This window comes from Anabrus simplex, chromosome 2 (assembly GCF_040414725.1).
Source record: "Anabrus simplex isolate iqAnaSimp1 chromosome 2, ASM4041472v1, whole genome shotgun sequence".
Classification (NCBI taxonomy): Eukaryota; Metazoa; Arthropoda; class Insecta; order Orthoptera; family Tettigoniidae; genus Anabrus; species Anabrus simplex.
Genome location: NC_090266.1, coordinates 1,096,883,307 through 1,096,896,003, shown reverse-complemented (window position 1 = coordinate 1,096,896,003; position 12,697 = coordinate 1,096,883,307). Strand labels below are relative to the sequence as shown.

The 12,697-nt window shown below is 42.8% G+C and overlaps 1 protein-coding gene across 1 annotated transcript in view; it reads right to left on the bottom strand.

The window, feature by feature from the left end:
• The window catches only part of PlexA (plexin A), a 731,624-nt gene that overhangs the window by 421,850 nt on the left and 297,077 nt on the right, over nucleotides 1-12,697 (bottom strand). The window lies entirely within an intron of this gene.

Here is a 12,697-nt window from a genome sequence, read left to right as displayed (position 1 = left end):
TACTGCATAAAGGGAACATGTCCAAAACCAAAAACTCTTCAACCCCCACCCCCTCCTTTGCCCTTATATAATAAAATATGTTAAATGTATATATCAAGCAAGTATATCAAGCAAGTGTATTAAGAAAATGAAAATACATGCAAGGAGAAAAATCGCGTAAAACTGGTTTTATGCAGTTTTCTCTCTTGTGTGAAGTTAGATGATGATGCAAAGGGGCCTAACATCTAGGTCATTGGTCCTATTGCCTTTCTGCAGTACGCGGTTCGTATGTTCCGGGCACACCATTTGAACCGAGTGTTATCTGTTAGCCATAATTACAAACGGATGTACCGAACAAGTTGGCTCAGTGCGTTGTGCGTTTTTTTTTTAATTTTGGCTTTCGGTATTAACGACCATTTAGCCAGCTACAATTTTGTATGTTTCTGATTATTAATTATAAGTCGACTTAGATGAGCTGAACTTATACATTTAAGACGAACACAAACACCCAGCCCCCGAGACGGAGAAATTAACCAGGCGAAATTAAAATCCCCGAACTGGCGGGAATCGAACCTGAGACCCCGTTGACCAAAGGTCAGCACGCTACCGTGCGTTGTGGCTGACAGCTCTAAACTCGGTGAACAGGCGGGTTCGAATTCCCCATCGGCCAACCTCGAAATGGTTATCCCTGTTTTCTAATTTCAACACCAGGCAATATACGGGATGGTAGTCTGCCTTTCACAAGACACGGCCATTTCCTTCCTAATCCTAGCCCGCACTATTATACCTACACCCACACACAACATACATAGCGGTACATATAGCTGAGTGAGGGGTGTGCCGGGAAAAGCAGCTACCGAACTGGCGAGCCGAACATTACCTCGGACACTCCCAGCTCTAAAAGCCGTACGCTAAAATAAATACAATAAAGGATACATAATCCCCATATTTAACTAATCGAAATTGCATCCTTATTGCCAAACATAACAAGTATATAAAACACTCATATTTAGTTCTGTAGTTTAAAACATCTGCTCTATAATTCTAAGCAAAGTTACGGCGTATCTGCTAAACGTTTTGGACGCACTGAATTTGTTATAAATGGCTTTCTCTTGGTCACTCTGAGTGGACGCTTTCTGAAAGGACGTGGTTTCGAGCGATAAAGGCTTCAGGCCAACTATCTTCAGAGCTGGTATTGCTTAACCTACCTAAGTAGCCGTCACCGGATGTTGGAAACGGGAAAGACCTTGGGAGAACAATAATAAGCAGTAACAGTTAAACACAATACAGGTATTAGTCAATTAAGAGTACAAGAGACAAAAAAATGCGAGGTCAAACTAGCAGTAACCTACGTAACGTAAAACATTAGTTGCTGCTTCAAATACGGCGCTTGGGACATCGTGTTCAACAGCCCCACGAACTGAGTGTGAAGTATGTCCGACAGCCAGGGTATCCGTGATATCTGGAGCTAGGTAATAAAATTCAAATATCATCTGCATAATTTTAGTTAATAATGTATTCACACATTGCAGTATGTGAAAACTATCACAGACAATTTGTGTCGACTTTCTAAGCGCGCTAGGCACCACTTGTTATAAAAATTAGAGGTTTCACGTCCATTTTACAGACTTAGCATATAATAACAGAGGTACTTCTAGTGTTCCGTTTATAAACACAGTAATTAAGAACTGCGAGCTGGCGATCTATCTTCAAACAAAGTACTTCAATAATATTTTAACAGAATCGTTAAATATCTCATCAACCGGGATCACTTTCTTCGGATTGGAAACTTAACTATTCTTTAACTCTTTATTGTTAATGATTCATTTTTGGTACTACGATAATCATAGTATCATGAAAGAATGAACTTCAGAGACATCAGAAATTGACGGTGCGACTTTACAGAATGAATCGTTTGTTAAGAAGAGAGTTGTTATTTCAGTGTCGACACAGGAAGTCAGACTTAGAACACTATGACAATACCTGTAAAAAAAATGGACAATTATAAGTGGAATGACATGTTTCGTTCTATTCCTCACTCTCTTATCAAATGATCTTTAACCATGCATATACACAATAATGTTTACGTTGCGTAAACGATTGTGAATGATTGTAACTGATTGTAAAATAGGGATATTATGATCATGTGAGAAGAGGACTTCTACTCATAACTCATCTCACTTTATCCTGACAAGGGTCTCTCTCATTTAGGCACTCATAAATTCAAACCGACTGCGGCAGGAAAGCATAGAAAGCGAGAACCTGAACAAGTACAGGATGCGTGGAGTTCATGTGGGAAACTACAGAAGACTATGTCAAGGATTTTGGGACGAAAATATCGCAAACTTTGGGCTGGGAAGACATGGGAGTAAGGAGACGAGATACTCGTCTATGTGGTATGTTTCGAGCTGTCAGTGGAGAGCTGGCGTGGAGTGACATAAGTAAACGAATAATCTTGAGCGTAGCTTTTAAGAGTAGGAAATATCATACATAATTTGAAGAAAAAGTTGTAATTCCAGTGGACAAACTGGGGTAAATATTCACTTATAGGACGAGGAGTAAGGGACTGGAATAAATTATCGATAAATGTCCAAGCTCTTTGAAAATTTTAAAGAAAAAAGCAAGGTAAACAACCGACAGGGAGTCTGCCATCTGGGTGACTGCCCTAAATGCATATCACTGATGACTGATTGACTGACTGATTGAACCCACGAACTTGCTTCTCTCCTGGATCCATGGGAACTGAACACCGTACAGCTGTCTGTGATTAATTAATTGGAACTGAATGTAACATGACGGAAAATAAACTTGATTTATTTCAGCCAAATTAAGCAAAAAAAATATGGAACAATTCAGTTGCAAAAATGTCAGCCATTCTAGATATGAAAGTGACAAGCCGTATCAATAGCTCTTTGTTGCTGATTGACATGCCGGAACTTCACATGAACGCACACCATGCGTAGAGAATTCAAACTGATCCATTAGATATGGCAATCATTCACGAGCTGAGCTCTAGTGAAGTGAATCGGAAAATGGTGGAAAATCGTCCTAAGCAAACCTTCCGTGCAGGGGCATAAATGATATTCTATACAGAGTGTTTCAGTGAAAATACAGATATGATGTATATTCAATCTGTGCTTAAACGTACAAAATGTCGTTACGAGTATTTCGCCTTTCGCCTAGTTACGGAGTTAACGTTCGATATCATATTTCATCCTTAGTTCTAAGTGAACGTTAACTACGTATACTTACGTAGATATTATTAACGTCCTGTTTGTTTGGCAAAACCTGTTGCTTGTGAGCTCAGGAGATGTAAATTATATTGATGCAGGTCAAGAGGGCAGAGAAAGACAACTAGTGTTTACATGCCTTGTACTGTACGTACGTCAAGACTGCTGGCTGCAAGGTTTGAGGGATGTGTCCTATTGTAAGTGGCTTATTCCAAGACATACGGGACAGTACCTTACAGTATTTGCTATAAGCCAATACATAGGATTTCGATACCGCAAAGCTCGGCCAACGAGTATACGATACCTGTGACAATTCAGGCGCTTTCAGGTAGCCTGGAACACGCTGTATTGTTACTGTAGGCTTAAATTGCGTTGAAGTGCAACCACGCCACTTCCCGTCCTCAAATATCCACAGAACAACACATTATTCCCACGCCCAGTAAAATAGAAGAGGCACAGTGAGAGCAAATGCGCCGTTCCCTTAGCTAATTCTCGTGATTTAGGAACAGTATTAAATCACTGATCAGCTTTAAGATAGTTAAACCATATAATTTCAAGCAGGTCCTCTAATCATACAGCGTATCTAAGAATTGTGTACTAAAATACCGGTACGTATTTGGTCGTTCGAAAAGTCCATTCTCTTTTTAGCTAGGGGTTTAACGTCGCACGAACACATTGAATGTTTTCGGTGACGCAGGATGGGAAAGTGCTAGGATTGGGAACGTAGTAGGAAACTGGAAACCACGAAAAACCATATTCAGGGCTGCCTATGGTGGGATCCTAACCGCACGGTCAACTCGCTCGGTAAATGTCCATTCTTTCTTGAGTATTAAGATGGTATTGTGTCTACCAAAAGAAGATATTCCCCTTTTTCTACCCAGAAAAAGTTGTATTTTGCAATATTATCCAGCTGACGACACTGCATTGCAGTCCAATCCTTCCTTCCAATATCAAGTAATTAAACAAACAAATCAGACTGACTACATACGTGCTTAAATGCGAAAACCTAATATCAGAAGATTTACTGGGACGTTAAATAACCCCTCATCAGGCCAAAGTTCCGGCAATCTGTAGCAACTGGAGGGATATTAATATATATTTTTTTACAATTGGCTTTAGGTTGCACCGACACATATAGGTCTTATGGTAACTATGGGATAGGAATGGGCTACGAGATGGAAGGAAGCGGCCGTAGCCTTAATTACGGTACAACCCCCAACATTTTCCTGGCGTGAAAGTGGGAAACCACGGAAAACTATCTTTAGGGCTGCTGACAGTGGGGATCGAAATCACTATCTGCCGAATGCAAGCTCACAGCTGCGCGCCCCTAACCGCACGGCCAATTCGCTCGGTGTTCGCAAGCTTTTAAGTGGAAACATATCGGATGATGGCAGCTGACATACGTATCTCTGACCATTATTTGCGAAAAATAAGAAAATACAAATTATGGAGAAAAAAAAAGGAATGGCTATAGATAGGCGCCCATTGGCCAGGACACCTGCTACAGTGGCCGTCATTGGACGTTACGTCACTGGAGGCCTCGAGGAGCGCGGAAACTAAGAGTCCCACGGATCGAGAGCCTTCTATATCTGGAGGTTTCCACGGAGTTCCAGTGACCGACCGAATCTCGAACGTTGACCCCGAGTTTTTAAGGCAAGATCACCTGCGGTGTGAGGCGTGAGTTAGCGAGGAGCTCAGCTGGGGCTCAGCCGACGAGCAAAGGGGTGTGGACGCAGTGAGTGAGCGAAGAGGGCGAAGAGTGCAGTCAGTCTGTGTGTGCCAGCTGCTGGGTGTCTGTGGGAGCTGAGGACACGTGCTGTACCCCTGTCGCCATGTTTGTGTGTCTCTTGGACCAGCTGTTGGAAGGGAATATCGAGTGTTCTGGAACAGCGTGGAACAGAACACTGGAATGCCGGCATGGGGCTGTGTACGGAGTCTACTGGTGAGTGCGGAGAGCGAACATCATCCCGAACGGCGAGACTGTCGTGCGCGGGCTGCGAATTGTGACAACGCCAACGAATGTGACTGAGCGGCTGAATGAGTCTGTAGTGTAAGTGATCTGAGATTGTGTGTATCAGTGTAAATAAACGGTGAGTACTAAGAGAGAGAGCGCGTACTGTGTAATTGTGTGTCAGAAGTGTAAGTGTGAGCTAGGTAATCATGTGTGTTAATGTGTAGTCTTTGTAATTAGCTAATAAATTTTAGAAGTAAACGCTACCAGGTTCTGTCCTCATTTATCTACCCCGCCAACACGTTACTGTATATTATTTTCAGTAAAAGAGTACCGGTACGTCTTTAAATTAAACACGAATCTCCTTACTAACTTTTTAGTGAAGGTTACCTTGTTTCAACTTAATTTCTCGCGTTCAAATTTGATATCCGTGCATATTTTAATGAAACGTATATTGATTCTTCTTTTGACAGTGCTCGATAAAGTATTAAAGTAGTTAATTTTAATACGGCCTATAATGACGAAAATAAGGGTCATTCTTTCTCACAACGATTGAGCGCGATGCCATTTGATAATAAATTCATGGTTGAGACCGCCAACATTTAAACACACAAGGATTAAAAAGAAAAAGGAGAATATGAGAATGAATTGGCATGTTTATCTTCGCTCTCTCTGCCTGCCTCTCCTCGCTCCTGGGGTGTGTGCATGTGTTTGCTCTGACCAATGAGAGAGAGTGTAAGCCGGTACTGGGCGGTTCTGAGGGCTGTGCAGATTTCTTTGTCTGAAATATAATATTTTTGGCCACTAGTTATTAATGAACATTAGCGTACATTATAGCTGTGCTAGTCATAAGTATTACTTATTACTCCTGCTGTTAATATTACTTCATGCTCCGGTACGAAACGCAAGACACAATCACCTTTCATGAGATCAAGTACAGAACTGAACACCACAGGAGTTAGTGCTTAATACAGTCATTGCGTACACTGAACAGTGTTGGGGAATCTGTGGATTGCTTCTGTTCTGACATAAAGACAATTTGCTATTTGCTTTACGTCGCACCGACACAGATACGTCTTATGATGATGATGATGATGATGATGATGATGATGATGCTTGTTGTTTAAAGGGGCCTAACATCGAGGTCATCGGCCCAGAGAGGTCTTATGGCGCCGATGGGACAGGAAAGGCCTAGGAATGGGAAGGAAGCGGCCGTGGCCTTAATTCCCCAGCATTTGCCTGGTGTGAAAATGGGAAACCACGGAAAACCATCTTCAGGGCTGCCGACAGTAGGATTCGAACCCACTATCTCCCGGATGCGAGCTCATAGCTGCGCGCTCCTAACCGCACGGCCAACTCATCCGGTAAAAGACAATTAGAAAGGCGGTATTACATATGGCAAAATAATATATCTCTACGTAGTATTGTAAGATGTTAATTTTAATACGGCCTATATTGACGAAAATAAGGGTCATTCTTTCTCACAATTGAGCGCGATGCCATATGATAATAGAGTCATGGTCGAGACCGCCAACATTTCAGCACACAAGGATTATAATTTGTAAATGACAAGTAATTATATGTAAATGATAAGTTAGTTGTAGGAAATAAATTACAGGTGTAGTATGTTATCTGTAATTGGGATTAGCCTGTTGGTGGTTAATAAATCTATCTATCTATCTATCTATCTATCTATCTATCTATCTATCTATCTATCTACCTACCTACCTACCTACCTACCTACCTACCTACCTACCTACCTATCTATCCATCCACTTGAAGCACTTTTTAGAAACATATTTGCAAACCAGTACTACAGACACATGGGATAATACGTCAAATCTGAAACCTGATCTGTTTCTTTTCATTCAAAGTATGTTGTTAAGCCCTTCGAACAGTAACATGAAGAAATGTAAAAAACATGAAGAAATGTCCTTGCATGGTCCATTAGAGGCCACTTTCAATACTCTTCAGTCGCCGCTGGTGGACCGGATTAAATTATGGACTCAGAAACAAATATAAGATACGTCAAATTAGGTAAGGAAGTTCTTCACATAAAGCATCAACCAGTCATGCTCATACAAATTTGAATTATGGAAGGTCAACATATGGCCCCTTCTCTCGACCACTTCCAGTATATTCGTCTAATGAGACGAGGTAGTAGTCGATTCTACCTGTCTGGGGAGACAGATTAACTTGGATCAAGTATGGGTATATCAGTCGCCTTGATATAGAATACGTCAATGTAATCGTAACTTCGGAAACCTATACACAGAACAACTCAAACTAAGAGTTTATAGTAGTCCAACCCAATGGAGCAGTTCCTGACCATACAGAGGACATCAGAAATAGTCTCTCAATACGTGCCAATTAACTAACAATGTCACGAGAGAAATAGACAGTTATGCATATGCATAGTCCATTAAGCTTCCTGCATGCTCTTTCGTTTAGAATAAGACCGTTTGAGGTTCTCAAACTTACAAATAATATCATGCAGTCCTTGCTACAATACAGGACTATAACCTAGTTACCTGTACCTAACTTGACCTAAATTAAATTCGTGTCTAAGTCAAGAATTGAACTCGGTTCACGGCGCCTTCTCTTGATCTACGAAACATACGCATATCAAAACAAAACCCGAATGTAAGCTCAGAGCTACGTGACCCCGAACCGCGCAGTAAATTCACTTGGTCTTTCACCCTTACTGTGTATCACATATATGTACAATAGTGTCCAAACGTTATGCATAATCACTAAACGAGGCCATACCGCCTGACAGGAATGTAAGACGGATTGCTGAACAAACGGAAGCTTCAACAATTAACAAAACTAACAAAACTTGGCAATGTCTTCCACAACAAAATATGCTGTAAATAGGGTGTATGGTTACCCCTAACGTCCACACATGCTTCGCAGCGAAGTGGCATGCTCTCTATCAGATGGTCCAAGAGCTCTTGTGGCAGTCGATCCAATTCCTCCGAAAGGGCAATGCGAAGGTCTTGGAGGGTCCTTAGTGGAGGCTGACGGGATGCAATTCTCTTCCCCAATGCATCCCAGGCATGTTCTATAGGATTCAAATCCGCAGACCTCGCTGGCCAGTCCATGCGATGAATGTCTTCCCCAGCCAGAAATTTATCCACCAGAGCAGCGCGGTGCGGTCGGGCATTATCGTCCATTAAGAGGAAGTCTGGACCAACCGCACCTCTGAAGAGTCAAACATGTAGTCTCAGTACCGTATCCCTGTATCTCCGATCATTAACAGTGTTCCTCGGACCAAACATGAAGATGTGCAGGTCCGTACGGCCATTCAACAGGATGCCGCCCCACCCCATGACGCCACCACCACCATACTGGTCCCGTTCCACGATGTTCCTGTGGTTGTATCGGCTACCCGGTTCTCTCCAGATTAATGTGCGACGGGAATCGTTCTGCAAACTGAAGCGGGATTCATCTGTGAAGAGCACATGCCTCCATTCATTCATGGTCCAGTTTCGATGTTGACGCCTCCATAGTAAACGGGCCCGTCTCTGTGCTGGAGTGAGCTGGACGCACACCGCTGGACGTCGGGCAAACAGCCCTGCTGTTCTGAGCCTCCGGTACACAGTTTGACGGGAAACGGCAACCCCTGAGACTGCTGGAAGCTCCATCGACAATTATGTTGCAGGTGCACTCCGATTTCGTCGGGCGCTTAAGGCCAGATATCGGTCCCGCTGTGGAGTGGTTACCCTTGGCCGACCTGGTACTGGCCTACGACTAATATCTCCTGTGTCTCGAAATCGTCTCCAAAGCCTGGAAATGACACTTTGTGGCACATTCAGGGATACGGCGACTTCGGTATGTGTCTGGCCTGCTTCCAGGCGACCGAGTATTCTACCCTGCAAAACGGGGTCCAAATGGCATCGTTGTGCCATTATGTTGCCTTTCACCACGAGGCTACACTCCATACACTTCAACAGGGCAAACACGATTGAGAGAATATGGGGCACAGGCACTGGCTGTGTTTACCTTGCGGTTACGCCGCTCGTCAAAGCTGGGAACCCTCCTTTCCTATACAGAGCGAACAAGTAAGGTTGGCAAATGCATATGTCGTGCGATTTGCGGTCTGTTTCCTGTTGCCCTGCTTACTCGTAACTTATGCTTAACTTTTGGACACTAGTGTATGTATGTATGTATGTATGTATGTATGTATGTATGTATGTATGTATGTATGTATGTATGTATGAATGCATGAATGAATAAACGTATGTACCTGTATGTAAGTATGTAATGCCACAAGGAGAGGGGATGGAATTTTTCCACAGGCTTGTTACGCTTGCCTACTAAAGCCCGTCGTGCAGAACTGAGTGTCTCAGACTGCTAGAGCGCTGGCTTTCTGAGTTCAAGTTGACATGTTCGATGCTGGCTCAGTCCAGTGGTATTTGAAGGTGCTCGCGTCCGCGGATTTACTAGCAAGTAAAAAAACTTCTGAGGGTAAAAATTCCGGCACCTCGGCGTCTCCCGAAAACCGTAAAAGTAGTTAATGGGACGTAAATACAGAAGAATTATTATTAAAGTCTATCGTGGACCCATCATCACACTGTGTTTGTGATGTCTATAATGAAATATGCAGTATATTTATATTTTAAACTGGGGCTCAGAGTGTGAAGTAGGCAGAAATGGCCAATTATAATAGGTAACATCCAGGCATTCGCCAGCAGTAAGAATGAGAACCCATAAAGTATAAAAATCACATTTGGTATGGCCAAGACCGAGACATCTTCGATTCCTTTCCTCAGTTATATTCCCCTGGCTGAGTGTACACGTCTCAGGTCTTCACACTGTTCTTAAATTCACGGCAGATTCAGGATTCGGATCTGATCCTTGTAGGCGAGAGGTTAGTGTTTTAATCCGTAGTTCGCGGGATGGTATCATTCTAAGGTACGTACCACAGTAAAAGCATAAGTTAAATAAACGCAAATATTTAGTGGAAGACTATACAACAGTGTCTTTCTTAAACTGAATTTTAGGAGGAATAAGGAAGAGTATCCACCGAAATTGGATACTATGTATTGCTTGGGCTATCTCTTTTATGGATGATGATTCCTGTTTTAAAGGGACAAACCCTAAGGCATCAAACCCCAAGTGTATTTATTGTCTATTTAACCGCTCTAGTGACGTACTTCACGGGGGATTTATTCAAATTTTTTTTTTTTTAAATTTTGATAATGATATTCGACTTAATTAGGCGTTGTTTTCTAAACATAATATAGTTCTAAAAAGCTTGTGGATTTTAGACTATGAAGACGTCGGAAAACTATGATTGCTTTAGGCGAATACATAAGCTATAATATTTTCTCATTTCACTCATTCTTTATTTAACATTTTCCGCCCCAGGCAATTGAGCTGCTTACCTGTTGAATGGCTACATTGCGCACGACATTTAGATTATGAAGCCGGCCCTGCGGTGTAGGAGCAGCGTTCCTGTCTCTTACCAGCAGGTCCCGGATTCGATTCCCGGCCAGGCTGGGGCTATTTACCTGGATCTGAGGGTTGGTACGAGGTCCACTCAGCCCATTCAGCTCACTCAGTGATTACAACTGAGAGGCTATCTGAAGGTGAGATAGCGGACCCGGTCTAGAAAGCCAAGAATAACGGCCGAAAGGATTCGCCGTGTCGATCACACGACACCTCATAATCTGCAGGCCTTCGAGCTAAGCAGCGGTCGCCTGATAGGCCAAGGCCCTTCGGGGCTGTTGCGCCATGGGGGTTTGGTTATTTTATTTAGAATACGAGTTCATTTTAAGTTTTTCTTTCTGTTAAACTAAAAAATCACTCTCAGAACTATCCTCCGTCTCGATAATACTGAGGAACCGAAAAATATTCCAGTGTTGAGAATATCACAATATGAGAGACGGGTTACATTAATTCCCCCATCTGTCTGTCTGTCTGTCTGTCTGTCTGTCTGTCTGGAGAACGTCGATAAATACAATTAAGAGTGTGTGCGTACACGATTCCCGGAGCGCTGTGCCACAAACCGTGAGAGGCAGGGCGCAATCGGAAATTGCGGCTTCCTGGAATCGATCGCTTAACACTATATCCAAACTGGCAGGCAGGCGATATGAAATGCCTTTGTATTTGCGGCCGTGGCCAGAGAGCTTCCACATTTCGCTGCAGGCAATGGAAAGTGTTATCACTAGGACCCCATATTCTTCAAAGATCAAAGGCACACAAAATACTGCTTACATTACTCGTGAAACTTTGATCTTGATTCAGGAAAAGTTACAGGAACTATTTTATTTGCAAAACGTGTTCGGAATGGTTTCATTTCATAATAGCATCGAGAATGTCAAACTTAGAGCAAGTTTTCCTATTCCTAAATTTCCTCTCATGCATGCTCTGGTTAAGGGTCGACAAACAACAATCTGAGTACAGGCTAACATCTCAGGCCTATCATAGGCCTATTTGGATGTAGCAGGTTAGTCAAATACATGAGCTGTCGCTACGACACACTGCAGATTCGAGCGCGGTTCTGTCAGCGATTAAAATGATTATTAGTGGTAGTAAGCGAGTTGACTACGTGGTACAGATCGTGTAGCTGTAAGCTTGGATTCGGGAGATGCTGGGTTCAAACCACTCTATCGGCAGCCTTGATATGTGTGTGTGTGTGTGTGTGTGTGTGTGTGTGTGTGTGTGTGTGTGTGTGTGTGTGTGTGTGTGTGTGTGTGTGTGTGTGTGTGTGTGTGTGTGTGTGTGTGATTTCCCATTTTTACACCTGGTAAATGCCGGGGGCCGTGCTTTATTTTTTTTTATTTTTTTTTTTTTGCTATTTGCTTTACGTCGCACCGACACAGATATGTGTTATGGCGACGATGGGAGAGGAAAGGCTTAGGAATGGGAAGGAAGCGGCCGTGGCCTTAATTAAGGTACAGCCCCAGCATTTGCCTGGTGTGAAAATAGGAAACCATCTTCAGGACTGCCGACAGTGGTGTTCGAACCCACTATCTCCCGGATGCAAGCTCACAGCTGCACGCTCCTAACCGCACGGCCAACTCGCCCGGTGTGCTTTAATTAAAGCCAAGGTCTACATATTCTTAGTCCTTACACTTTCCTTTCTCATCCTCGGCTATAGGCCTACGTGTTACCTCGACGTTAAAGAAATAGTAAAAATGAATACGCTTACGTGTATCCACATAATCCAGTGCGCATGTTCATTAAAATATGAAAAGTATCCTTCCAGCACAAAGATTTTGCAACTATCTTGCAACCCAATACATCACTTAAAAAAAAAATCGATTTTAGCCAACTCCGGGCTACACAGAACCTAAGGATTTCTTCTTCTTCTTCTTCTTCTTCTTCTTCTTCTTCTTCTTCTTCTTCTTCTTCTTCTTCTTCTTCGAACCTCTTCATTCTTTCACTTCTGATCTTTCTCTGCTCCTCGGATGTTATCCATCTGGGCCTGCATTTTGGTGGTTTTTCTTCGAATTTCTTGATGCTTATTCGGCTTCTGAACTTCTGTCGTTGATCACATCTGCTGTAAGTTCGATTTCCTCTGCATCCC